Source organism: Panthera tigris, chromosome A2, assembly GCF_018350195.1.
Source record: "Panthera tigris isolate Pti1 chromosome A2, P.tigris_Pti1_mat1.1, whole genome shotgun sequence".
Lineage (NCBI taxonomy): Eukaryota > Metazoa > Chordata > Mammalia > Carnivora > Felidae > Panthera > Panthera tigris.
The window spans coordinates 160,706,281-160,731,481 of record NC_056661.1 but is presented as its reverse complement, the minus strand read 5'-3'; the positions used below and the strand labels follow the sequence as shown (position 1 = coordinate 160,731,481).

Sequence of the window (25,201 nt, the reverse complement as noted above, 5' to 3'; positions counted from 1 at the left end):
TGGCCAGCCTCCGGGTGTGTCCGCACGCGGGAACGCATTCATCCATCATCCATCCGTCATCCACTCTTACATCCAACATTTACTGAGCGCATCCTCCGTGCCAGGTGGGGATGCTCTGTTGAAAAGGGACCCGCCTCTCCCAGAGGTCACATCCCGTAAACCGACCGTTTCCGAGGCCACGGGGAGGTGGGGGGGGGGGGGAAGCGGACGCAGGGGTGAAGAGGAGTCTGCAGGCCGGACGGCGCGGGCCGCGCGGTCGGGGGTGAGTCGGAGTGGCAGCCGGACCCCCGCGCATCCTCAGATCTGCCACCCCGCTCCCTCGCTCGCGGTAGCATTGAGCCGGGCCAGTGTGACCAATTGCTGGCCTATTTGGTTGACTTAGGTGACCCCAGAAGTTTCTGGAACGTAGGCGGTCCTCAAATAAATGTGTGATGAGTGAATGAAGCATGGGCCCCACCATTCTGGTCAGGACGTGGTGGGCTGGGGGCAGGGGGAGGATCCCTGCTGAGCACAAGGAGCCTCATTCCGACCCTGGGGGACCACCCCCTGTTAAAACAGCTCAGAGAAGGTGGGCATGTGGAGCTAAACCGGCTCTGGGAGACAGAGGCACGGGTCCAGCCAAGCGGAGAGGCCCACAGCCCCGGGGAACCGGCTTCCCCCGCTCCCATCCCCCACAGGCTCTTCCTCTGGAATATTTGGGGAAAGAGAATTTCTGGCCCAGCAGTCCCAGTGCTGGTCCCTGAAGCAGCTCTGGCCTGCCATAGGTGTCCGCTGGCCTTGCTGCTGGTCACCTCCAGGAACTCTGGGGTACAGTGTTGACATCCTTGGCCTGGCCTCTCAAGGAAAGGCCTCCAGGGGAGACCACTCTCAGTCACTGCCCAGCTTCATACCCAGGGCCAAGCCCGGCCTTCGTGCCTAAAGAATTGGCAACCCCAATTCAGACCGGTGAGTGTGTGTGTGTGTAATCCGCTGTGGGAGTGTTTGAAGATATCACAACGGTTTCACCGCGTGGAAAAGGAAAGCTTCAAGTTCAGCATCTGATCTCAGGATCCCTAAAGGTCGTAGCCCCTTGTGGTAAGCCCCTTGCCTGTGCTGTGTGCCCAGTATTCGTGCTGAGGTAGGTTTCCTCCCAGTAGCCAGGGTGTCCCTTCTCCCAGTGCCTCCCCTCGCCCCACCCTCAGTCTCTAAAATCCCTTAACTTAGAAAAAAGTAATTTCTCCACCCAAGACACACCTTTATTATAGCATGTACAGAGTCTTGGCATCTCTTTGACTCAACCGCCCCCTACCCGACCAGGCTGAGACCCCCCTTTGTAGACTGGGTCAGCAGTCGCTAAGATTTGCCAGCCTCCAGTCTGCTCAATGACCAGTTTGCCGAAGCTCAATCTGCTGAGTGGCCAGCTCTCCCAGTGCTTGAGGAACCTCCTTCCTATCTCTTTTAGTTGTACCTCTGACCTTGTTCCTACATCCAGCCCTGCCTCTGTATCTGCATTGCAAAGTGGTTGTGGAGAACTCTCCTGAATTCCATTGGAAGTGTGTGTTTGGCGGCTCGGCACAGAGACAGAGGCAGGAGTGTCGCTGGACCACATTTTTTAAAGATTCTCAATCATTCAGTTTGGTTTTCAGCAAATTGATATTCAGTGGTCTAGTTTCATCATATTTGGCCTTTGGCTACCTGGCCATTGTGTGAATTGGCTTTTGGTGAATTAGCCAGCTGTAGTTCTCCCAAACAAATTGGCCAGCTTCCTCCTAAAGATAAATGGTACTGTCCACTCCTCCACGTGAAAATGGCTGCAATTTAAAAACATTTTCTGGTTTTCATTATTTTCTTTTTCTATCCACGAGGTTATTGAATCGTACTTTTTAGTTTCCAAATGTATGGGTCCTTTTCAAAGTTTTCTTTTCCTTATTGAGTTTTACCTTGTACTAAGAGAATATAGTATGTGATGTTCTTTTTGTTTAGGATTTTCTGAGACTTGCTTTGTAGTCAGGGATGTAATAAATGTTTGAAACTGTTCTGTGTTTGTTTTGAAAGAGCGTGTATGTGCTAATGTTGGTTGTAGGATCTAGTTTGATCTGTTAAATCAAGCTTACTGATTGTGTTGTTTGTGTCCTCTCCTTCTTACCATTTTTTGCTTCTCGATGTATCAGTTACTAAGAATGATGTATTAAAATCTATTTATGTTGTGCATTTGTCAGTTTCTCCCTGTATTTCTGATACTTTTTGCTTTATATGTTTTGATACTGTGTATACAGTATAGAATTGTGTTTTCCTGGGACAGTCCATTTTACTATTATGAGGTAATACTCTTTGCCGTAATAGTACTTTTAATCTATAATTCATTTCATTTGATAATGATATAGCAAAACTAACTTTATTCTGGATAGTATTTGTTTGATATATATTTTCCCATCCTTTTACTTTCAAACTTTCTGTATATTTATGTTTCAGGTGGTGTCTTATAAGAGCATGTAGCTAGAGTTTGTTGTTGAATCCATAATGACAACCTCTATCTTAACTGGCAAGTAGTCCATTTGCATTTATTGTGATTAGTAATATATTTTGATTCATTTCTACCATCTTATTTTGTGCTTTCTATTTATTCTGATTTTTTCTATGCCTTTCTTTCCATTCTTGTATTGGATTGATCACTTTTTCTTTATTCACCTTTGACGAATTCACCTTGATTCACCTCTTTCTATTAATTTGAAATTTATCTAATTTAGTCTTCTTTTTCTATACTTTTAGGGGTTACTCTAAATTTTTACACACACACCACCTGATCTGTTACAGTCTCACATTAATTAGCATTTCCACCCTCCTTTCACACACTGGAAGGACCTTAATATATTAATTCAATCACATCATTGCCCTTGTCTTCTGTGTAATTGTTCTCTTTAGTTCAGTCTTATTTTTAAGCACCCCCCAATTCATTTTTCGTCTTGTTTAATCTGTGCTATTTAGATTTACCAGTGTGCTCACTGGTATCTTTGTTCACTATTTTTTCTTTTGCCTCTTTTTCCTTCCTTCTGGGTTCAGTGTTCTTCTTTCTGAATTACAAGTTTTAAAGTTCTTTCAGCAAGGAAATCTTAGAACTAAAAGCCTTCAGTTATATTTCTTCCACACCTGAATGATAGTTGAGCTGAGTAGAGAATTATAACTTATAGTCTTTGACGTGTAAGATTTCATTCCATTGTTTTCAACCATCATTGTTTCCGTTGAAAAGTCTGCTGTCATTCTAATTATTATTCCTTTGTACATGATTTGTCTTTTCTCTTTGGCCACTTTTAAGATCATCCCTTTGTCTATGGTATTATGAAGTTTCACTGCAATGTGCCTGGGTGTGAATTTATCTTTTTCAGAACTTATTCCTAAATCTGAGGTCTTTGTACAAGTCTGGAAATTTCTCAGCTATCGTATTATTTAATATTCCTCCTTATAATTATAAGGATACTTATAATTATTATATATTATTATATATAATAATAATATATAATATTAATATTATATATTAAATAATATATTATATAATTATATATATTATATATAATATGTATTTATATATATTAAATAATATATTATATGATTATATAATTATATATATAATTATAATTATATATAATTTCCTCTTCCTCCTTATAATTTATACTTGCAGAATTCATATTTGACATTTGTCTTTATTCTGCACCTCTCTTAACCACTCTTTTTTGTTTTGCATTTTTTTAGACCTTTGTGCTTCACTCTTGGTAGTTTTTTAAGATTTATATTCTATTTCACTCACAAATCTCTCTTCTGTCTAACCCACTATTATACTATTAATTTCAGTTATTGTATTTTTCATTTTATTTATTTTAATTTTTTTTAACGTTTATTTATTTTTGAGAGAGAACACAAGCAGGGGAGGGGCAGAGAGAGAGAGAGGAGACATAGAATCTGAAGCAGGCTCTGGGCTTTGAGCTGTCAGCACAGAGCTCGATGTGGAGCTTGAACCCACAAACCATGAGATCATGACCTGAGCTGAAGTCAGATGCTTAACAAACTGAGCCACCCAGGCGCCCCTGTATTTTTCATTTTATATGAGTCTGCTTCATCTTTTTAAAAGTCACATATTCCTATATATTCAATTTCCTATGTCTTTAATAATTTTAACCATACTGAGGCATCTGGGTGGCTCAGTGGGTTGGGTGTCCGACTTCGGCTCAGGTCATGATCTCACCGTTCGTGGGTTTGAGCCCTGTGTTGGGCTCTGGGCTGACAGCTCAGAGCCTGGAGCCTGCTTCAGATTCTGGGTCTCCGTCTCTCTCTGACTCTTCCCTGCTCGCTTGCTCTCTCTCAAAAATAAATAAACATTTAAAAAAATAATAATAATTTTAACCATACTTCATAGTATCTATATGATAATTCTCTTATCTGACATCCTTTATTTTGTCTGATGGCTTTCACTCATGGTTGGCTGATCCTCATATGTTTTATTATTTTGAGTTGTGAACCCGTTTTAAGCCAGGTTTCATCCGTGGGAATTCTGTGGGGCCTGGTTTGCTGATGTGCCCTTCAGAGTTTGTGTTTGCTTCTTCTGGGTACCCCACAATCATTGTTAGCCTGGGCACATTTTTTCTGTTAACTTTTAGCTTGGGGAATTTCTCAACCCTGCAGGCAGTGTAAATTCAAAGTTCTAACAAGAATAGCTTTGTAGTTATGAATTTTCAGGGGAATTATCCCCTCCCCCCTGAAAAGACAAGGACCTCTTGTCTACTTGTGCTGGTGTTTTACTAGCCCGCCCTTTTACTAATGGTGCGACTCTGAGAGTCTGACTTTACATGGGGGAGGGGATTCCAAGTCTAGACCTAACCTTCTGGATCCACATGGCTGTTAAAACTCAACACCTAGGCTGTCTCACCACAGCCATGGGCATTCTTGGGGTCACAACTTTAGTTCATCCCCCCACCCACCCCCAAGACACCCTTTATTGTCATGACAGCTCCGTTATACTTACAAAAGGATATTTGCTATATTTTATCTTGCATTTCTGGGTGCTTTGAGGTAGGAGGAATTTTAGATGATCTAATCTAGCATATTTCTGGTATCAGAAATCCTTTTATGTTGAAACAGCACTCTCTTCCAAAAAATACAAAATAAAATAAGATAACCCTCTCCTCTGTTTAGCTTATTCTTGTTATTCACTTGACCGTTTCTTCATATGGCTGTTCTACTCACCACAGATGGTTCTTGCTCAGCTCTGTCTTCCCTGTGTCCGGCCTCGAGTAGGAATCAAATATGTCTTGAGCGAATGGATGATTCCATGGCCGATCAGATGGATATCAGCCACTGCTCTGATGTCGGTCAGCATCGTGAGGATAGAGTAGGGGTCAAAGAGTCCATTGCTGCCTCTTTGGGGAAGACAGATTAGGGACAGTGGTGTGCCAGAGCCGATCTTGCTCCAGAGAGTCACTTGTTAGCACACCTTCCCAATTCCATGTTCGGTGATCTTACGTTTGTAGCTTGAAATTGGCCACGGTGAGATTATTTATAGCGTGAAACTGGAAAACACTAAAAATCAGCCATGCTCTTCCCCCAAGAGCTGGTTGTTACATATTTACCAGCATACCACAGACTGGAGCAATGAAAACATGTAGACCAAATAATCCTAAGCCTATACGGAAAAAGACCCATGGTAAGTGAAACATGAAGTCAGAGTTGGAGGAATCTATCACTCTGGGGCTGTGGTGCTTGGTGACAAAGCTTTAAGTTATCCCTGACTTTTTTTTTTCCTCCAGATTTGGAAAGTCTTAGTATCCTGAGGCTCCCTATTAGGGAAAGGAGCTGAATCTTTAATAGCAGCTTCAATGAACAAAAGTGAGGGCCGGCAGGGGGCACCTGGATTTGAACCAGGGACCTCTTGATCTGCAGTCAAATGCTCTACCCCTGAGCTATACCCCCTGATGTAGGTTGGGGCCTAAGTAATACCTTTTACCTGTGTAGCCACACCCAACATCCCTATAAATTTTCACTACAAACGTTCACTGGCTGGGCCTCCTGGAAGCTGCCAAGCCTTCCTCACTACAATTTTATCTCTCTGATGCAAAACAAGCAACAGTTTCCCCTCCCTATAGCTACCTCCCTGCTTTTTCTGGAAAAGCACTGACACCGACATTTATAGCTGGAAGGGGCCCCAGAGTCGCTAGTCTCTATGCCATTCACGGTGGGCATCTGATTACAGAGATTCAAGATTACTAGTCTTCCTACCACAGAAAGCCCTTTATTAATAGGATCAGAACCTGGATCCACTCTTCCTGACTTTGGGTTTAGAACCCTGGGTTCCATAGGCTATAGCATGCCCTTGGATTTTGTTCTAAGGAGGGCGGTAAGCTACTGAGCAGAGCAGGAAATGTGGTCTCACTCATGTTTGAAACAATCATCTGGGTGGAAATAGGAGGAGGGGAAGAACAGAAGGGGGAGACCTGTGAGGAGAGTATCAGGACGGGCCAGGTGGGGGCCGGACCCTGGTCCTTGACCGCAGGTCCCAGTGGGGGGCCAAGAGAACCGCTCAGATGCAGACACATCTGACAGCGGAGCCCACAGGTCTCGCTGCCGGCTTTGGAGGCAAAAGAAAGAGGTGACCCAACAGTGGCTGGCAGGTGTTTGGCCCTGGTTGCTGGGGGAAATCCTTGCACTTAGGTGGGCACCACGGATGGAGCAGGGAGCTGGTTGGGAGTGAGAACTCATCATTCGCTTCCCTCTGTGTTTGGTGTGAGAAGCCTGTTAGTTCTCTGCATGAGGGTATCAGGTGTGAGATGCTGGCTCTGGGAGGAGGCCGCAGGTACCACTGGAGGGTCACCCACGGACTTTTCATGTCCCTGTTTCTCCCCAGGGCTCATCTCCTTTCTCTGTCCGCTGTGGATGGTGGGGTTCTGCTCTAATACACGCGCTCAGGTCTTGCCCAACTGACAAGCCCTTCCTTTGCCCTCGTGCTTAAATATTAGTTTGCCTGGGTTCAGAATTCTAGGCTGGAGGTTGTTTTTCTTCATCTGTAAAAAATATTTATTTTATAATAGCATAAAATATCAATAAAGACAACTTTATTCAATTATTCATCTCACCAAAGAGAAAAGAAAGTTTTAATTTCAAAATGCCATGGTTCAAGTGTCTACACAGGTTAAAGGTTATGCATATCAGTGCTTACTACTTTGGATTATAATTCTCAACTACAACTTATTTTTTTTTTAATAGCACACACAGTAAAGGAAGGAACTCCATGATTTAGAAAATATACATTTCAAACAATCCTTGATAATTATGACCATCCCGGGCTTAATCTGAAAATATTTATGTTTGTAAATCCATAGACATTTAACAATGCAAGCAGTACATTTGGGGCTGTGGTGATTTGAGATATAGTTTGAGTTTTTTACTTTGGGGAGAGATGGGGGGTGGGGGGAAGGTCTACTAAAATACGGATCTGCCCGTTAGATCTATTTAATTTTACTTTCTTTTACTTATGTATATATTTTCACTTGAATATACAGCTTTTTAAAAGAAGAATGTTTTCCTGATTATAATAAGGCAATAAAGGCGGTACTAGAACCAAGGGACAAGATGGTTGAGTGATAACTGCTTTCGCACAGTAGAGGAAAATCAAACAAGAACCGAGCTCTGTGGGAAATGAAGGGGAAGCTTCATCACTCAGGGCATCACTCTGAACGATGAGGTTCTGCAGGCCCCCTGAGTGAAAGACAGTCGCAGTGTCCTGGAAGGTACCTGGGTATTGCAACAGGTTAAAAGATGTCAGTTAGAAGTTAACATCATCTGTGGGGGTATAGCTCAGGGGTAGAGCATTTGACTGCAGATCAAGAGGTCCCCGGTTCAAATCCGGGTGCCCCCTGGAGATTTTCTTTCCGCGTCATCCCGGGTCCGGCAGTGGTTTCACCCTACCTATTAATTAGGCGGCTTTTTAATTGGTCTGATTTCCTGTGGACGGCTCAGGCAGTGGTTTCACCCTACCTATTAATTAGGCGGCTTTTTAATTGGTCTGATTTCCTGTGGACGGCTCAGCAGACCGGAAGTGGAAGCGGGAGGAAAGGCCGGAAAGGGCATCTCCTGCTTGGGGAAGTGGTTTGCTGCGGGAAAATTGCATTGCCCGCCCAGAAACAGGCCTTTTTGCCACGACCCTCTGGCCCACGTGTACGTCTGGTGATCTCAGGCACTGTTTCTCCTTCCGAGTGAGTAAGCAGGCAGGAGGCCGGGGCGCACACAGAAGCCGCAGCCGCGAGACATCACAGGCCTCGGAGCCGGGACTCTGATGCGGGAGGCCTGCAGGGCCCATCGGGAAAACCTGGCACCCTTCTGCCCTTCCCCCTATCTCCTCCAACCCCACCCGCTCTAGATGATCTGACGGACGCGTGTGGGGCAAGACTACGTTGGATGATTTTTAAAGGGCCTTTCGCCTAAATGTGTATGATTCTCAAAGCCGGTGCCCTGGGCAGGGGCCTGAGAAGCTGCCAGGTGCAGAGGGAGGCCTGGCAGGAAAGGGGCCCCTCCGCCATGCAGCAGACCGCCCCCCCCCCCAGGCTTGAGGCGAGCCCACGGAAGACGTGGGCGACTTGCTATGCTAAGAGCTCTGGATACCGATTGCGGGGCAGGGGCAAGGCGCCCTGGCTCCTCAGTGGGTCCTTGGAACACAGATCACGTGGTCTCTGATTCGCAATTCAGGGAGTCCCCACCTGCTGTCATTAAAAATATGTATGTTGCCGACCTTATTTCTTAGAGCAGTTTCCAGTTTACAGAAAAACTGGGCAGAAAGTACAGAGAGTTCTCCTATACCCCCTCACCTTACCCCCCCGCCCCAGTTTCCGCGTCATTCACACCTTGCACTAGTGTGGTATATTTGTTAAAATTGGTGAATGCATATTGATACGTTATTAATACCCTGTAATTTACAGTAAGACTCCTACAGTTTTATGGGTTTTGACCAACGCAGAATGCCATGTATCCACAATTACTAGCATCATGAAAGATAGTTCCACTGTTCTAAAAAATCCCCCCTGCTCTCCCTATTCATCCCTCCCCTCCCGGCAATCCCTGGCAACCACCTATGTTTTTACTGTCCATAGTTTTGCCTCTCCCAGAGTGTCATACAGTTGGAAGCATACTGTATATAGCCTTTTCAGGTCAGCGTCTTTCACTTAGCTACAGTCACTTAAGGTCCTTCCATGTCTTTTTGTGGCTTGACAGCTCATTTCTTTTTTAATCACTGAATAATATTCCATGGTATGGGCTTGCTGTCGTTTCTATTTAGACTTGGTGTTGGCATTCCCAATAACTGCATCTTCCAGCAAGAAGAGGAGAGAGAAATTAAGAGTACACATACCTTGATGAGCACCAAGTATTGTATAGAATTGTTGAATCACTACACAGGACACCCGAAACTAACATGACACTGTATGTTAACTACACTAGAATTTAAAAAAAAAAAAAGGGGGAAGAGAGGAGCAGCAGGTCAGGCCTTTGCTAGAAAGCTTCCCCCAGTCTCTGGTAGCACTACACAATTTTCTCCATTCCTCATCCTGCCATTGATTCAGTCTCACTGATGATACTTGTGGTACGTATTTGTAACTATCTTACACCCTCAACGTTTGAAATTCCTTTCCATTTTGGGGGGATCCATAGCTGTGCATGGCTGGTGGAAACCAGGATATAACTATACTACAAAAGGCAAAAGTACCAGACTTTGCCCTCCCACAAACCCCAGCAGGGCTTAGCCGATCCCATGCACGTGATGGAGACTTGGAACATGGAATGAGGTACACACAAGCAGGAAGAGTCTGGAATTTACTCCGGGGGGGCCACTGCTCTGGCATTGGCAGCGGGGCTGATGGCTGCAGCCGGTGCACAGTGGGGGCATTATCAGCCCCCTAACCAGGATGCTGTTTGGAGGTAAATGATCCTGACCCCCCCCCCCCCACCAGCTGTCCTTTAATTCTGCCCATTTTCTGAGCGTAGATCTCTAGGTTTCCTTTAGTGGTCTGAGATTTTTGTCATTGTGCCAGTAATTTCCTTGTTTGTTTCATTTAGCCATTATCAGTTTCTGTTTTTGAGATAGAATGCTGGCAGTGCGAAAATTGATACCAGAGTTCGGTGCAGGAGGTGAAGGGGACATGACATCGATCATCTGGTCTTGTTGGGGCTAAAAGCAGTGAACATCTGGCTAGTTATTCACAAATTGGGACCTGGCAGTCATTGACACACACTGACAAAGCAGGCAAGTTGAATATTGCCAGTGTCTCGTGGAAGGAAGTGCATGATGAGAGCCAGGCCTTGATGTGCTAAGAACACCAGGGGACACCATACAGTAAAGTGGCTAATTCTAGGGGCGCCTGGGGGGGCTCAGTCGGTTGAGCATCTGACTTAGGCTCAGGTCATGATCTCACAGTCTGTGAGTTCGAGCCCCGCGTGGGGCTCTGTGCTGACAGCTCGGAGCCTGGAGCCTGCTGCGGATTCTGGGTCTCCCTCTCTCTCTGCCCCTCCCCCGCTCATGCTCTGTCTCACGCTCTCTCTCTCTGTCAAAAATAAATAAAACAGTAAGAAAATATATATTAAAGTGGCTAATTCTATTGGCATTGGGACTCAGAGAAATAAAACGCAGGTCAAATGTGTAAACCCTCTACCCAGCGCCAGGCACAGACAGTCTGATCTCTTACCTCTAAATAACTGAAAAAGCCTCCAGCCAAAAGTAGGGTTTGATCCTGTGGGTTACTGACTTATAATGTCAGTTAAATTAACAGTATCTTTGTCACATGCATGAAAGATAGGACACGAATCGGAAAAGAGTGGGATCTTCACATCCATCCCGGGCTTATTCAATGGCCTCAGAAACAAAGGCCAGAACTTCGGGCAGGGAGGCTAGGAACCAGCTCTGCCTAATGGATTTCGCCTCACCGGGGAACATGGCCACCCCAGGGAAGGGTGCCCAGCTTTCCAATCACCTCCCTTAATAAAAAGATGGTGTTTTATAGGGCCGGCAAACAGCCAGCAACATGGTAGCAGGTTGATTATGTTAGAAACATCCTGGATGGGGCGCTGCTTTGTTCTCACTGGAATACTTATTTCGAATTTACATTCTATTTTTGAAGTGAAACATGTTATCCGCGTAACGCAGTAATGATCCAAGCAAGCTGCACAGGAACGAGTCAAGAATCTCCCCTCTTTTACCGCATTTTCCATTGCATAGCTCAGTATCCTCTGTGGTCTCTGAAAAGTGAATCTCACTGGTCTCTGATGCCATGTAATAGAACATAGGTTACTGTGCTGGTGCCTTTTAGGAAGGACTGGTGTGTGTCCTCCCTATGTGAGTGAGGGTCGGCAGTGGGGAGGGAGTGGGAGTGGGGGCGTGGGTACATGCAGGGCCTGGGCTCTGCTGCCCCTGGGGCAGAAGAAAGAGCGATCTCTGACCATAAACCAGGGATCCTTGCGCCAGGGCTGTGGGTCTCCAAATAGCAGCCTTTATGCCTCTCGCTAGCTTCCTCTGTTGTGCTGCAGGAAGGATTCAGGGGCTCCTGCCTCTCTAGGGCCCAACCAAGCCGCTGGGAGACTGCCTCAGGAGGGGATTGGGCTGGGGAGACGGGGGGAAGATGTGAAGGAAAACGGGCGAGAGAGCAAGCAAGGGTGAGTCTGGGGAGGATGGGGCAGAGCAGGTGTAGCTGAGGGAGGAGGGAAGAAAGGAAGGATGGGGGGGCTGGGGTCCACAGAAACCTGGTGCCTCCTGCAGTTCAGGTGTGGCTGTAGTGGAAAAGTGCTAGGAGGCAAGCAAAGGGTCTCTGGGGAATCGAAAAGGCGGTGTTATGGCTGCAGAGCCGTCTTTAGTGAGTTGCGGTGCACCTGCCGGTTTCACAGGCCGACCAGGAATGAACAGAACTTACAGTGCCCTATGGAATGTTTGGTGCGGCGTCACAGGTGAAATAATGTAAAGAGGACCTCATCCCATGCAAGGGGGTATAGCTCAGGGGTAGAGCATTTGACTGCAGATCAAGAGGTCCCCGGTTCAAATCCGGGTGCCCCCTGCTGGAGCTTTGCTTTATTGCCTCTCCTAGAGGAGTAGCTTCCCAGCTCCCACATTCTATACAATGTCATCAGTTGCCCTCCCCACCTCTTTTCCCCAGGCCCTGGTGTTTTTTCAGGCGTCCTTTCTCCCTTGACATACTGAAGTATGGTAGGTTCCTGGAATCAAATTTCTGAGGGGCAGAGGCCAGCCAGGTGGCCGGCGGCGGCAGGTGCACGCACGGAGTTGGGAGGGCCCAGGGTGATGGTCACCAGCCCAGCCGGGGCTATCGGGTCCACCGCGGGACTTCATTCCCCGGGTGCGTGCCTGGGTCCTCACACTCCCACACCACTGACCAACCCTGCAGCAGAGACCAAGGGGAAGGAAAAGCAAAAAAAACGAAAAACGAAACAAAACAAAACAACACGTAGCAGGAAAGAGGGAGACAAGCCCCTTTTCTCCTGCAACATCCCTCCGGCGCCCTCTACTGACAGCTCTTAGCATTGTGCTCGCTTAAGGAGAAAGGCGTAGGGAAGCCAGTCCGTTATTGTAGGGCAGGTATGGAAGCATGAATTTGGACCCAGGAGTCAAAAAATTGGTAACTGGCACATCGTGTGAGTGCCAACAGGATGTTAGCAGGTGTATGCAGGCGGGGGCTTGAGATCATCCTGCAAATTTGAGTGTGCCCTCTGGCATTTCTGCCATTACTGTGAGATGTGTTTATCCTGTGAGCTGCTGCCCCTTCAGCCTGGGCCCCAGAAAGAACACACGTGGTCCAACCTTAAGCGCGACTCACCTAGAAAGGCCAACGCCCTCTGGACCCACAGCCTGAAGCGGGCTTACCCAGCCAAGCCCAGCCTCTATCAATTGATTCTCATTCAATATTCTGACCCATGAGCATGAGAATAAATGCTTATTGTCGTGTGTCAATGCTTTGGGGCGTTTTTGCAACACTCTTACGAATACGACTGGAAAATACTAACATTGACACACAGAAGGGGCCTCCTGCTATAACAAAAGCCTAAAGTACATGACATGTCTTTATGATGAAGCATGGGGAATTAGTGGGAAGTTAGTGGGGTAACTATTATTGAGGGCAGGGAAAACGGGCTCATGATAACCTGGAAGGCAGAAAATGCATTTGAACTTGTAGTGTTAGCGGTAGGATATTACGAAGAAAAATACTGAATGCATGAGCTGTTTTGTTACAGGCTGTTTTTGATAAGGTACTGCAAAAAAAAAGATTTGAGTTCAGAAGACAACTTACTGGTTTGCAGTCAGAATTTAGAGGCAATCTAGATAGCTCAGAATTGCGTAGTGAGAAAAATAAAACCATCCCGTCCAAAACAAAGGCGAGGCTGTTATTACATCACTTTAGCCAAAAGGCTAAATCCAGAGCCTTCCAGTAAGACATAGCCCCAAACCAAATCAAGCTTAATGTGCTCATAGCTTAGATGTACCTCATTAAGAGCACTGAAGAATTAAGCCGATACTAAGTATATCCTCTCGGCTGGACAAAAGTATTCCTAGAAAGACTGAGGATGTGCCCAAGTACTTATAATTGAGCTGGAGGGAGAGCATACATCAAACAGAATTGTGGTCATGGCTTTCGGCATGTGGAGTCAAATACATAGAAAACCCACACATTTCTTGAGAGAGCTGTATTGGCGAAAACATTACTAGCCGGGACAAAAAAGTTACCAAGACTGGAGAATAAAAGGGCCTGGGCTTCCAGCATTCCATAGGGGGAAGCAAACTGAGAAGAATGCCTAGCCGCAACAAAGGACATGTTTTCCAATGATCTCTCCAGAAATTTCAGAGAAGGAGAAAGGAAAAAAGGAAGACGTCTTAGAGGGTGGGCCCATGAGTCATGCAGAACAGTGAGCAGGGAGCTCTCCCTAGGTAGCAGAACCAGAGCTGACTCAAGGAATTTTCCCTACTGCTGGAATGCATATGTTGTGTGCCACTGGGTTTTGGGGTGGTTTGTTATACAATATTATTGTAAAAAGGCTGGCAAATACTGAATTTGGTATCTAGAAGGAGGCTCTGTCTGTAACAAAAGGCAAAAGGGGAGCGTGGCCACTTATGCCTAGCATTTCGATGTCTATGGCCGTGTGTGTTTCCCGTTGTGATCAGTCATTGCACGTAAACATTTACTGCCGTAAGTCTGTTCCTGCACCATCGCTGGACTTTGGGTGTATGATTGGTAGATAATTTGTTTCTTAAGCTTATAGGTCTCTGGATCGAGAGAAGCCTCATCTGGATCTAACGTATATCATACGATCCTGGACTTCGTCTGACTGAATGAGGCTTTGGGGGCTTTGGGATGAGGCTGAGTACCTTATGCACGTGGGAGAGATTTAAGTAATTATGACCAAGAGGGCAAATAATGGTAGATTAAAATGTTGGCCCCAGTTCTGCACTTGTTCTATGTGTGCCCTTTGCCACAAGACTTTTCACATCCTCCCATTAGAAGTGGAACAGGTTTGGGGTGGCTCCGTCAGTTAAGCATCCGACTCCTGATTTTGGCTCAGGTCATGGTCTCACAGTCGTGAGATCGAGCCCTCCATTAGTCTGAGCATGGGGCTTGCTTGAGATTCTCTTCCTCCCTGTCCCTCTCCCTCTACCCCTCCCCTGCTTGCACGTACATTCTCTCTCTAAAAAAAAAAAAAAAAAAAAAAAAAAAAAAAAAAAAAAAAAAAAAAAAGATAGATTTCCCTGCCCTTGATTTAAGGGTAGGTCCTAAGACTTGCTTTCACTGATGGGATATTAGCACGTGTGATACTAACAGAGGCTTGAAATCTGCTTGCGTGCTTGGGCTTGACCTTTTTGCATTTCTGCCACTGCCATGAGAAAATTTTCCCTGCTAGCTGTGACTCTTCCAACCTGGACCCAGGAAGAAACAGACTTGGAGCAGACCTGTGCCCAACTCACATAAAGAAACGAAGCACAGGAAAAAAAAAAGAAAAAAGAAAGAAAGAAACCAAGCACAGATGGACCTCCAGCTTGAAGCAGGGCCACCAGGTCAAGCTCAGACTAGATCTACTGGTTGTCACCCATGTTGCTGACCCTATGAACATGAAAAGAAATGCTTATTGTTGCATGCATCTGAATTTGGGGATGGTTTGTTATGAAGTGTTCTTATGGACATAACAGGCCTGATTCCTACACTTCCTCTCCCTTCTCCCCACCCCCCAGGTACTGAGCAAGGGGTGAGGAGGAGATTGCAGTTTATGGGAGGAATTCAGATTGTGGCTTCAAAATGGAAAAGTGCTATTTGACCAGCCAGAAGCTCTGGGTGGTGGTGGGGGTGGGGGGTGGGAAGGAAGGGTGAACTCCTGGCCAGGGGGTGGTCTCCAGTCAGTTTCTAGTGGGCTTGCCAGTTTCATTGGCTGACCAAGAGTGAATAGAATGTACAGGACACTGTGGAATGCTTAGGCGTGGTGTCACAGGTTAACTATGCTAATGAGGAGCAGGACCACAGTAAGGGGGTATAGCTCAGGGGCAGAGCATTTGACTGCAGATCAAGAGGTCCCCAGTTCAAATCCGGGTGCCCCCTGTAGGTGGCTTACCTTATTGACAAATAAGTGACCTAAGTTAGGGTCCTGCTTATTGGAAAGTCCTCTCCATTGCCACCTTCCTTTTCTCAGGTGACTTCTGGGATGCGGCACATGTCATGGAGCTGTTATGAATGATGTATGTGTGACAGAAGGTCCTAAGTTCCTCTTCAAACTTTACCTTATGATCACAGGTTACCCAGCCTGCCTGCACGCACTTAGGGACCTTAGTTAAAAAAAAAAACAAAAAACAGATGAGCCCTAGGGATTATGATTTAGTCGGACAGAGGAGGTACCTGGGAACTTTTGCTTTGTGGAGGCACACATCCCACCACCCCTCCGCTAACTTCGATTGTAACATCCAGTGGTTCTAAGTAAGTATTTTGGAACATACAACACTATGTAATGTTAAACAGCGTTCCAGTGGTGAACATCAATGGGCTGTAGGCACGGAGAGCGGCCAGGTGTGCAGAGGGGAGAGAATGCAGGAAAGGCAGGAAAGGTGTGGGCATGCTAGGGTGGTGACAGATCGTAGTGGCACCATACTGCTAGGTGTGGTGACTGTCCATAACTGATAACTCTGCTTTAATTTCTTGTTAACGTTTATTTATTTTTAAGGGGGAGGGCAGTGTGAGCAGGGGAGGGGCAGAGAGAGAGAGAGGGAGACACACACACACACAGAGCAAGCTGGGGAGGGGCAGAGAGAGAGAGGCAGACACAGAATCCAAAGCAGGCTCCGGGCTCCGAGCTGTCAGCACAGAGCCCGACGCGGGGCTCGAACTCACGAACCGTGAGGTCATGACCTGAGCCGAAGTCAGCTACTTGACCGACTGAGCCTCCCAGGTGCCCCTCGACTCTGCTTTAAAGTTCAGAACTGAAACACACTTACTAGACGAGACTGGTTGTTTCTGAATGAAGCATTTGATTGACAATCTAGAGGTCCCTGGTTTCGATTCAGGTGTGTTGTTTTTCTTTTTCCCTCCCAACTTTAGAACCTTCTTTCCATCTTTGGAGGATGTCCAATTATGGGAGCCCTGGTGGAAGAAATGTCGCCTCTTGCAGCTGCAGAGGCCAAATATAAAGGCGACTTTCTCCCTTCCTCCCTTTCTCCCTTTCTCCCTTTCTCCCTTTCTCCCTTTCTCCCTTCCTCCCTTTCTCCCAGCACTGCTGGCCAAACAGGTGCTCCTGACTCACACTACACTCGGAATGAGTGACACAAATCCCAGGGTTGGCAGCGCCCGAGGGCCTGGCTGGCTGAGTCCCCTTGGGTCGCCCCTGCCTCGCGTGAACCTGCGCCTCCAGCCTTCCCTTCAGCGCTGCAGGCTCCCTGCCACACAGACAGTGGTCATCTCATCTTTTGCCACAGGCAGAACCAGTTTCTGTTTCTGGAACCACGTGCCTAGGCCGATACAACACTTGGGGTCTTTTGCTGCTGGCAAAAGACCTTCACGAAAGTGGGGTGGCTATAGAATTGCTTTTCTGTCCTATTGGCGTTGAAGGAGGTGGAAGTCCAGTTGATTCGTCAGGGCCGAAAATCTGCGAGCCCACGGCTGTCAGTGGGAAGTTAGCTGATGAACTGATCACATGGATTCAACTGGCCAATGGGTTGGAGGAAGCTTATTCATCGGGCAGGCATCTGATGGCTGTTTACGGCTGGCGTGCATTCCGATCGGTCAGTGTCTATGCTGTGAGCTGTGGTTAAGGGTTCTGAGTACCACTCCTTCTTGGAATAGAGATCCCGCTGAAGGACAGAACCTTTAGGGACCACGTGTTGGGATAGAACAGTAGAAAGGGCCAAGCCAAGGCTGACGGTCTCGGGAAGCTCAAAGTCGTGCAGTGGAAAGCTCCGATGTGTGTGTTCTCTTCTCCGGACACAGATGGAGACGGCAGACTTCCCAATAACCCCAGCCCAACACTCAGCTCGTCTGCTCAATGACTGACGTGCTGAAAAACAAAGGCAAGATCGTCAAATTTCTATCCTATTGGGTTCATAGTTTCACCCGCCTCTTGTATGAATCATTTCACAGCATGTCAGGGCCCCTCCTCCAATTCAAAAAGCAAGCGGTGGAGCACCGGGGTGGCTCAGTCGGTTAAGCATCCGACTTCGGCTCAGGTCATGATCTCGGGGATCTTGGGTCCGAGCCCTGCACGGAGTCTGCTTCAGATCCTCTGTCTCCCTCTCTCCCTGCCCCTCCCCCCCTCAAAAATAAATAAACATAAAAAAAAAGCAAGTTGCTACATCTTGCTTTCATTTTAGCCTTTATTGGGACTGTTCCTATTACCCGGGTAATGGTTCAAGGAATGACAAAATACTTAGACACAAAGGGTCTCCCTGAATAGTCAGGTAGAACATGGGGGATGGTTACTAGTTGCCAAGTTCTGCCTACATGTACATATGGTTCTATATTGTGTTTGTATTTTATAATCCCCAAAGCTTTTCTCTAATATTTAACTCGTGTGCACACGTATGCATGTGCGCGCGCGCGTGCGCGCACACACACACACACACACACACACACACACACACACACACACTGTGACATCTCCCATTTGAATGTATGTGATGGCCTTTCTGCTTTTTATCCAATAATGAGTAGAGCTTTGTAATAAGGGAAACAGCCTTGTTACTTAATTCAAAGGGATATTTAGCAGACGCCTCAGCAAAAGATAAAGAACAGGAAAACACTGTACTCCTAAGATTGCTGCTGTAATCTCTGAGGCTGATGTGGTCATGCCTTTCCTACCAATTCTTTTCTGCTTCCTACCAATTCTGTGATGTATTTCCAATAGTTCTTTTATATATTTTTTTAAGTTTATTTATTCATTTTGAGAGAAAGAGCATGTGAGCTGGGGAGGGGCAGAGAAAGAAGGAGAGAGAGAGAATCCCAAGCAGGCTCTGCATTGTCAGCACAGAGCCCGATGCAGGGCTGAGACCCACAATATCAACTGGTACACCTGCCTTTACCGTCTTTTTCCTTTCTAGCAATTGGAATGCACCATGATGACATCCTTGGACCGACCCAGTGGATGAGGAACAGAAGCTTTGTAAGAAAAATCCATCTGGCTGTGCAGAAATGCAAAAACTCTTCCAAAAAATAAGACCATTGGAGCCACCAAAATGAGGTCAGAGATCTGAATCTGGATACCCCTGTGCTATGAGACCACTGGCCTGGATACTGGGTTCTTGGCACAACATCATCAGGAAGGGAGCAGGTGGGATCGGGGCAGTTGGGACCTGTCTCCACCGACCCATTTCGAATCTTTTTGGAACCAGTCTCTTTTCAGACAGAAGCATCTCCTGTTTAAGTGCCACAGACCATTGGAATTGTTGCACTTTTTTTTTAAGGTTTTATTTTATTTTGAGAGAGTGTGAGTGGGGGAGGGGCAGAGAGGAAGGGAGAGAGAGAGGATCCCAAGCAGGCTCCGCACTGTCCGTGCAGTGTCGATGTGGGGCTTGAACTTAACTGCGAGATCATGACCTGAGCCAAAATCAGGAGTCGGATGATTAACAAGGCCGAGACACCCAGGCGCCCCAAGTTGTTGCTTTTTATTAAAGCAAAACTAACTTGCGTGGAGAAAAGCAAATAGGTCATGTCAGAGATGTTTATGATTTGCATATCGTTTTCTTACAAAGATGAAGCTATTCTATGACGTTTTTAACATCAAAAGGAATAGATGACTTTTTCACACCAATAAAAAAAAGCTTTTAGGACACCTTTCTTAGTGGATACAGAGTATTCTTCTACTCTAGAAGAGTGGTGGCGGCTGCTACCACTCTTGACTTAGCCAACACTCCTTTGTTGGCCCCCCACACGGTTTCTAACCTCCCCTCGTACAGACAGATCTGCAAAGCGTCCTGTTCAAGATGCATGTCTGCTTTTCATCTAGTTTGGCCTCCATATGCTATGCCAATTTGGATGATTGTCCCTTCCCTGCATCCTTGGGATCTCTGTGGCCTTTGGGCCTCGTAGTGGTAACTTCCAGGGGAGAGGTCCAAGGAGGAAGGGACCGCTGGTCCCAGTCTAGGAGATAGTAAAGGCCTGAGTTTGGTGCCCAAACAGCGAGTCCTTGTACCTGGTCCCAAGTCATCCGGCTGTGCTGGGCTGATGGTTTGGGGCCAGCATGGCACCGTGACTTGTCCAGTAAGGCCATCTCCCTTTAAAGCCAAGGAGTAAGGAACGAAAAGAGTGGGGGTAGCAGAGAAAGCAATGTAGGACAGCTCAGAGGAGCCCATGCTGCAGGGGGTCAGAGTGGGACTGGGGGCAGCGGACTGGGGAAGTGAAACCTGAGCGCGAGGGAAGGAAAGAGGGAAGATTCCAGCTCTAAGCAATGATTAGTGCCCCACACGGGGACTGGGGAGGAGGCCGCAGCGCTCTGGGCAGGGAAGATTTCTAGAAGTTTCTAGAGAAGGACAGAATACGTCCAGAGTCAGACAGAGGTCTATCTGGACGAGGTCGGGCAGTCAGCTCCCACTAGTTTGCTAGGGATGAGAAGTGAGAGTGCGTGATAGCTCCCTGGGCACAACCACACAGGTGACGTGGTGCTCACCGGGAACCCCAGTTCAGGGGCAGAGCCTCTGACTTTGTGTCGGGGAGTCCCTGGTTCCAGTCAGTGCGTCGCCTGTTGGCATTTCTTTTTGCTCTGACCTCCCGTTTGCCATCACGCGGTCCTGTGTCTGTGCTCCGGTGACCACAAATCTCTCATTCTTGCCTCACCGCTTTCCACGCACTGCACGCTTATTTCTGCTGCCTGACCCACGGAACGATGCAACAGACAGAGAATAAGGGAGAAAACGAAGATAGGAAGGGGGTAGCTCAGTCTCCTGCCCAGTTTAGTGCAAAGAGGCCCCCTAATCATAAACGTGGATTCTAGTGGTAACTTGGTCATTAAACCAAGTGAGTTTGGTTGGGGCGTGATTTGAATTCCAAACTTTTTTTTTTTTTTTTTCCAGATCTATCCCGTGAGGGGCACAACAGCTCCCAAATCATCAGGAGCTTGTTAGAAGCTCATGTTGTCCCTCGTCCCCTTCCCAGAGAGTCTGGCTTAGGGGTTCTCAGGTGGGGCCCAAGCCCTGCCTCCCCTCCCCTCCCCTCCTCTCTGTCTGTTGAGCAGCTAGTTCTGTATCCCGCTCTTGCAGATGAGTCTGAAGAATGTTCCAGCTGCAAACCACAGTGTGGTCAATGCCAGTGCCTACAGCCAGGGGCTGAGGGAAGGAGGAGGTTGTAAGTGGAGGTAAGGGGCAGGGGTGGGCGGAGTGGGGAGGGCATGTTTGCAGGGGTGTTAGGACGGCAGAGTGCCACCAAGAATACATCTCGAGTCAGAGACAGTCAGGGCGTGGCTCTGAAGGATTAAAGAGTTTATTAGACACCTATAAGCAGGTGGGGGTATAGCTCAGGGGTAGAGCATTTGACTGCAGATCAAGAGGTCCCTGGTTCAAATCCAGGTGCCCCCTTATTATGCCTGCTTTTGCCCCCCTATAACAGCTGTTGTGTCCCCCACTTGGAAACCCCTCTGAGGAGACAAGAGATGGATCCCGACCCCTCGGTTTCACCTCCTGTGTTTCTCCAACACTCAAGCGGGCTCCACCACCCAAGCCTCTCTGGTGGCTTCAGGTGGGCATTTGTGTTATTCTTTGACTGCCCAGCACCCGAACCCCCACCCGAAACAGTGAGTCTTGGGGGAAAGCACAGCTTTGCAACCTGCTCTACCAAACCAACGTGCCAAATCCTGCCCGGGCCTAGGACCCGGCTCAGACCTTGCCAGGTGAATTCCACTGCAGAATACAGAGCTCTGGCTGCCTTTGCAGGGCTGGAGGGTCCTTCGGCACCCACTGGGGATACAGTGGCTTCTGTCCCCGCATGGTGCTCTGCTGTGCCCTTGGCTGTGATTTTGGCCACTGGGGTCCCTTTGAGCCTGGCTCTCCCACCCTCCCTCCGGGGCCTTGGGCTCCTGCCAGCCTGCCAGTGACCGTCTAGTCTGTTTCCACCAGACAGAAGCAGGTTCTGGGTTCGCACCTGTGTGCATGACTGGCTGAGAAATGGGTACAGGGAGTCATTTGCAAGCAAGAGATCCTTGGAGAAATGGGGGGCTGGGGGCGGATGTGGGACTGGGGAGCTAACTGCCAGGCCTAGTTGTGCTGAAGTCAGTAAAAGTCCAGTCGGCCCCTCCTGGTAGGAGTATAGCAGGTCAGGGTCCACAGAGACGAAACAGCTAAATAAATTGTTGCCTGGGGCCAACCGAACCAAAGAGCCCGCTGAGATCGAGAGACATGGTGGCTGATTCTAACATACTGGGAACGCCTGGATCCGAGGTCCAGCTTCTTTGTTCAGGGCTCAGAAGGCCACACGGGGTCTCCAGTGGCCGTGCTGAGAAAATCTAAGGCACCACATGACCCAGCGGAACACCGGAGGCAGACTTTGATCCTGAGGTTGCCAAATTCCCTTGAAACCAGAGCTTCCCTGGTCTCCTGCGTGAAAGTTGGGGCATTTGTTCAGGGGAGAACGGTGCTTCCAAAACCATACAGGGGATTTCTGAGAGGATGGGGAGGAACCAGCACCAGAAGCCAACTCCAGAAGCCACCAGTCCCCGTGGATTTCGTCTTAAACCAGGACTGATAGGATTGCTTGCAGAGGGTCCAGTGCCCCGGCCCCCACCTGCCAAGTGCAGAAGCTGCCCGCTCGCTGCTGGTAACAGAGAACACCCAGGGGGTCTTTCGGGCCCATCAGAATCTTTGTGCGTCTGGTTTGGAATCCACACGGCCTGTGGCCCCAGGAGGGGACAGTGTGGGGTCCCCTGCAGGGGGGAGGTGGGTGTGGTCTGACTGTCCCGGGGCAGTAGCCCTGCCAGCAAAGTGAGAGTCCCCGTGCCCATTCAGAAGGCTTTTGGGCTTTGGTACCCCAAACAGGCATCCCTGCCCCCTCCAGGTGTGCTGAGTCCCAGATGTGAGGCCTTCTGAGGCGGATGGGGCTGCCCACAGGGAAGGTGACTTCAGCCTTCCTGGCCAAATGCCTCCCCTAGACTCAGCCCAAGGATTTGGCCTTGGGATGAAGAAGAAGTGTCTTGAACAGGAGAGGCTGGGGGGGTCTGGGGGGCAAAAACAAATGAGCCCAGGAGGAGGTGCAGTGAGGAGGGAAGGTCGGGGGGAACACCAAAGCGTACCAGCTAGAGACACAAGTGGGGGCGGGTACTGGGCAGGGCAGAGGGGGCTTCTGGGCACTCAAATGAGGGGTCGGTGGGAAAGGGGAGGGAGCCGATGGCCAGGAGAGGGTGAGTCAGCCAGGACACGGGGCAGATGGGAATAAACAGCAACTACCAGGTATTGGGAGGTCCCAACCAGGAAACAATTTGAAGTGAGCTCCTGGCTCAGGGGAAAAGATCCGACTGCGGGTCAAGAGATCCCTGGGTCAGATTTCCAGGCCGCCGTGAGCTTATCTCATTTAGTACCGGATGGGGGGGTTGGTGGACATGATCCGGGTCATTATGTGGCGTCATGTCTGGCACCAGGTTTGGGAAGTGGAAAGAGCCCAAGACCAGCCGTGTGAGATCTGGCCCCAACCCTATTATTAATCAGGTGTGTGTGCTTGGGAACGTCTCTTAATTATGGCCTCTGTTCAAGCCTGTAACACGGGGCACCGAACTAAATTGGCGGTTTCCAATTCTGACTTTCCACCGGGATCATCCCATGGGCTTGTTAAAAATAGAGTCTGTTGGCCCCACGCCCAACTATTCCGATCCAGGCAGTCTGATCTGGAGCCTATGAGCTGTATTTCCGAGAAAGCACACACCCCGCTGCCCTTACCCCCTCACACACCAGGGGCTGCGATGGGCAGTCCCCCCGGGGACCCTTGGCCTTAGAGGAGCCCGGAGCCCTCCAGTGACACAGCCCTGCTCTGACCCAGATGTCCTCGGCCATGGGTGGCTGGTGTGGGCAGGGGATTGTGCAGAAGGAGGGCAGGAATGCCTTCCACCTGCAGTAGAGGTCCGACTAGACCTGAGGGGTATGCCAGTGTCTAAAGGAGTTCTGGGATTCACGTGGGAGGCCAGAAGTCTCCCTGTCACAGTGAGATGAGCTTTTAAGGACAGGTGCACCTTACCTGTTCTTGTCCTTACTGATTTGGGGAATGGGGTTCGAGCTTCCTTTCCCTCACTGGAGCTGGTGACTCTACACTGAGGAGAGAGAGAAAAGAGGCAGGGAAGGCCAGTCCTCTGTCATCTTCTATACTAACTCTTTGGAGTCAGTCCTCCAGAGCCAACCGACATCCTGCTCTTCCGCAAGGGGTGGGGCTGAGTCTGGAGCGGGCCCCAGGGGGAGCTCCAAGAGCTGGGGGCTAGAGCCTCAGACCAGGGGCTCTGGCCTGCAGAGGGTTTGATCTGCTTCATCTTTCTTTGCCGGGTGTTCTGGCCAAGGAGGACCAGGCAATATAGGACCCACTTGTGATTAAAAGCTAGTAAAGGAAGGGGGCACCCGGATTTGAACCGGGGACCTCTTGATCTGCAGTCAAATGCTCTACCCCTGAGCTATACCCCCTTAACTGGCATGGTGATGTATTATTAACACCTTGTACCTGTGTCAATACACCGGGGTTCAGTTTTGCTGGTTGGACTGTCCTAGCCAACTCTGCTCCTCTCAGCTCTGGCCTCCCTCCCGCAGGAAACCAGCCCGTCCTCTTCATGTATCTCTTCTGTGTGCACCTGGCTGTGGGTGCCCAGTAGCCTCGTTGACCCTTACAGGTGGGCAGACCCTTAAAATCATGCAGGAAACTCCCTCCCACTGTTCCCCATCCACTGCATGTCAGGCACACTGGGACGGTGACATACCTGTGACCAGGTGACAGCGCCTTCCCCTGTGCCGAGAGAAGGTTCAGAGCCCACGTCCGAAGGTTATTTAATTACACGGAAGAACATCCACGAGAATTTGCCAAATGGAAAGGCAGGTTGCAAAACAATGTGTCTGCATGAAATTATACATGATCTCAGCTTTTTCTTTTTTTTTCTGTGCTTTTATTTATCTTTCAAGTTTTCCATATCGAACATGTGGCCTTTAAAAAAAAAAAGTTACTTAGGAAAAATTATACGCTAGGAGACTCCCGCTCCTAGGGATTTCTTCCTCTAATAGTCCCATGAGTACACAAAGGCACACGTATCTGGAGATTCATCGCAGCATTTCCTTTTTTTGTATCAGCAATAAACTGGAAACCACCTAAATATCCATTGACGGGGATTAGGTTACAAACATGGTGTCACAGGATGGGCTGTGATGCGAGAGAAAATGATGAAATAAGCCCAGAGCGCTATCTATGCGAGGACTCATAAACAAGATCATGAAGGCCAAAAAGCAAACTAGGCGGCATATGATGTGAGATCCTTTGGGCTTTTAAAAAGATACTATATAGGGGCGCCTGGGTGGCTCAGTCAGTTAAGAGTTCGGCTCAGGTCATGATCTCGTGGTTTGTGAGTTCGAGCCCCGTGTTGGGCTCTGTGCTGTCGTCTCAGAGCCTGGAGCCCGCTTCGGATTCTGTGTCTCCCTCTCTCTCTGCCCCTCCCCTGCTCATGCTCTGTCTCTCTCTGTCTCATAAATAAATAAAACATTAAAAATTTTAAAAAGATACTATAT

General features: G+C 48.2%; 6 non-coding genes across 6 annotated transcripts; 4 read left to right on the top strand and 2 right to left on the bottom strand.

Moving 5' to 3' along the window:
* Window positions 1-5,865: 5,865 nt before the first annotated feature.
* TRNAC-GCA lies at window positions 5,866-5,937 on the bottom strand. The gene has a single exon. It is a non-coding gene; the product is annotated as a tRNA-Cys (tRNA).
* A 1,870-nt stretch (window positions 5,938-7,807) lies between these two features.
* On the top strand, window positions 7,808-7,879 carry TRNAC-GCA. Its single transcript has one exon. It is a non-coding gene; the product is annotated as a tRNA-Cys (tRNA).
* A 4,102-nt stretch (window positions 7,880-11,981) lies between these two features.
* Window positions 11,982-12,053, top strand: TRNAC-GCA. Its single transcript has one exon. It is a non-coding gene; the product is annotated as a tRNA-Cys (tRNA).
* A 3,465-nt stretch (window positions 12,054-15,518) lies between these two features.
* TRNAC-GCA lies at window positions 15,519-15,590 on the top strand. The gene has a single exon. It is a non-coding gene; the product is annotated as a tRNA-Cys (tRNA).
* Window positions 15,591-20,968: 5,378 nt separating this feature from the next.
* On the top strand, window positions 20,969-21,040 carry TRNAC-GCA. Its single transcript has one exon. It is a non-coding gene; the product is annotated as a tRNA-Cys (tRNA).
* A 3,003-nt stretch (window positions 21,041-24,043) lies between these two features.
* On the bottom strand, window positions 24,044-24,115 carry TRNAC-GCA. Its single transcript has one exon. It is a non-coding gene; the product is annotated as a tRNA-Cys (tRNA).
* Window positions 24,116-25,201: the final 1,086 nt, after the last annotated feature.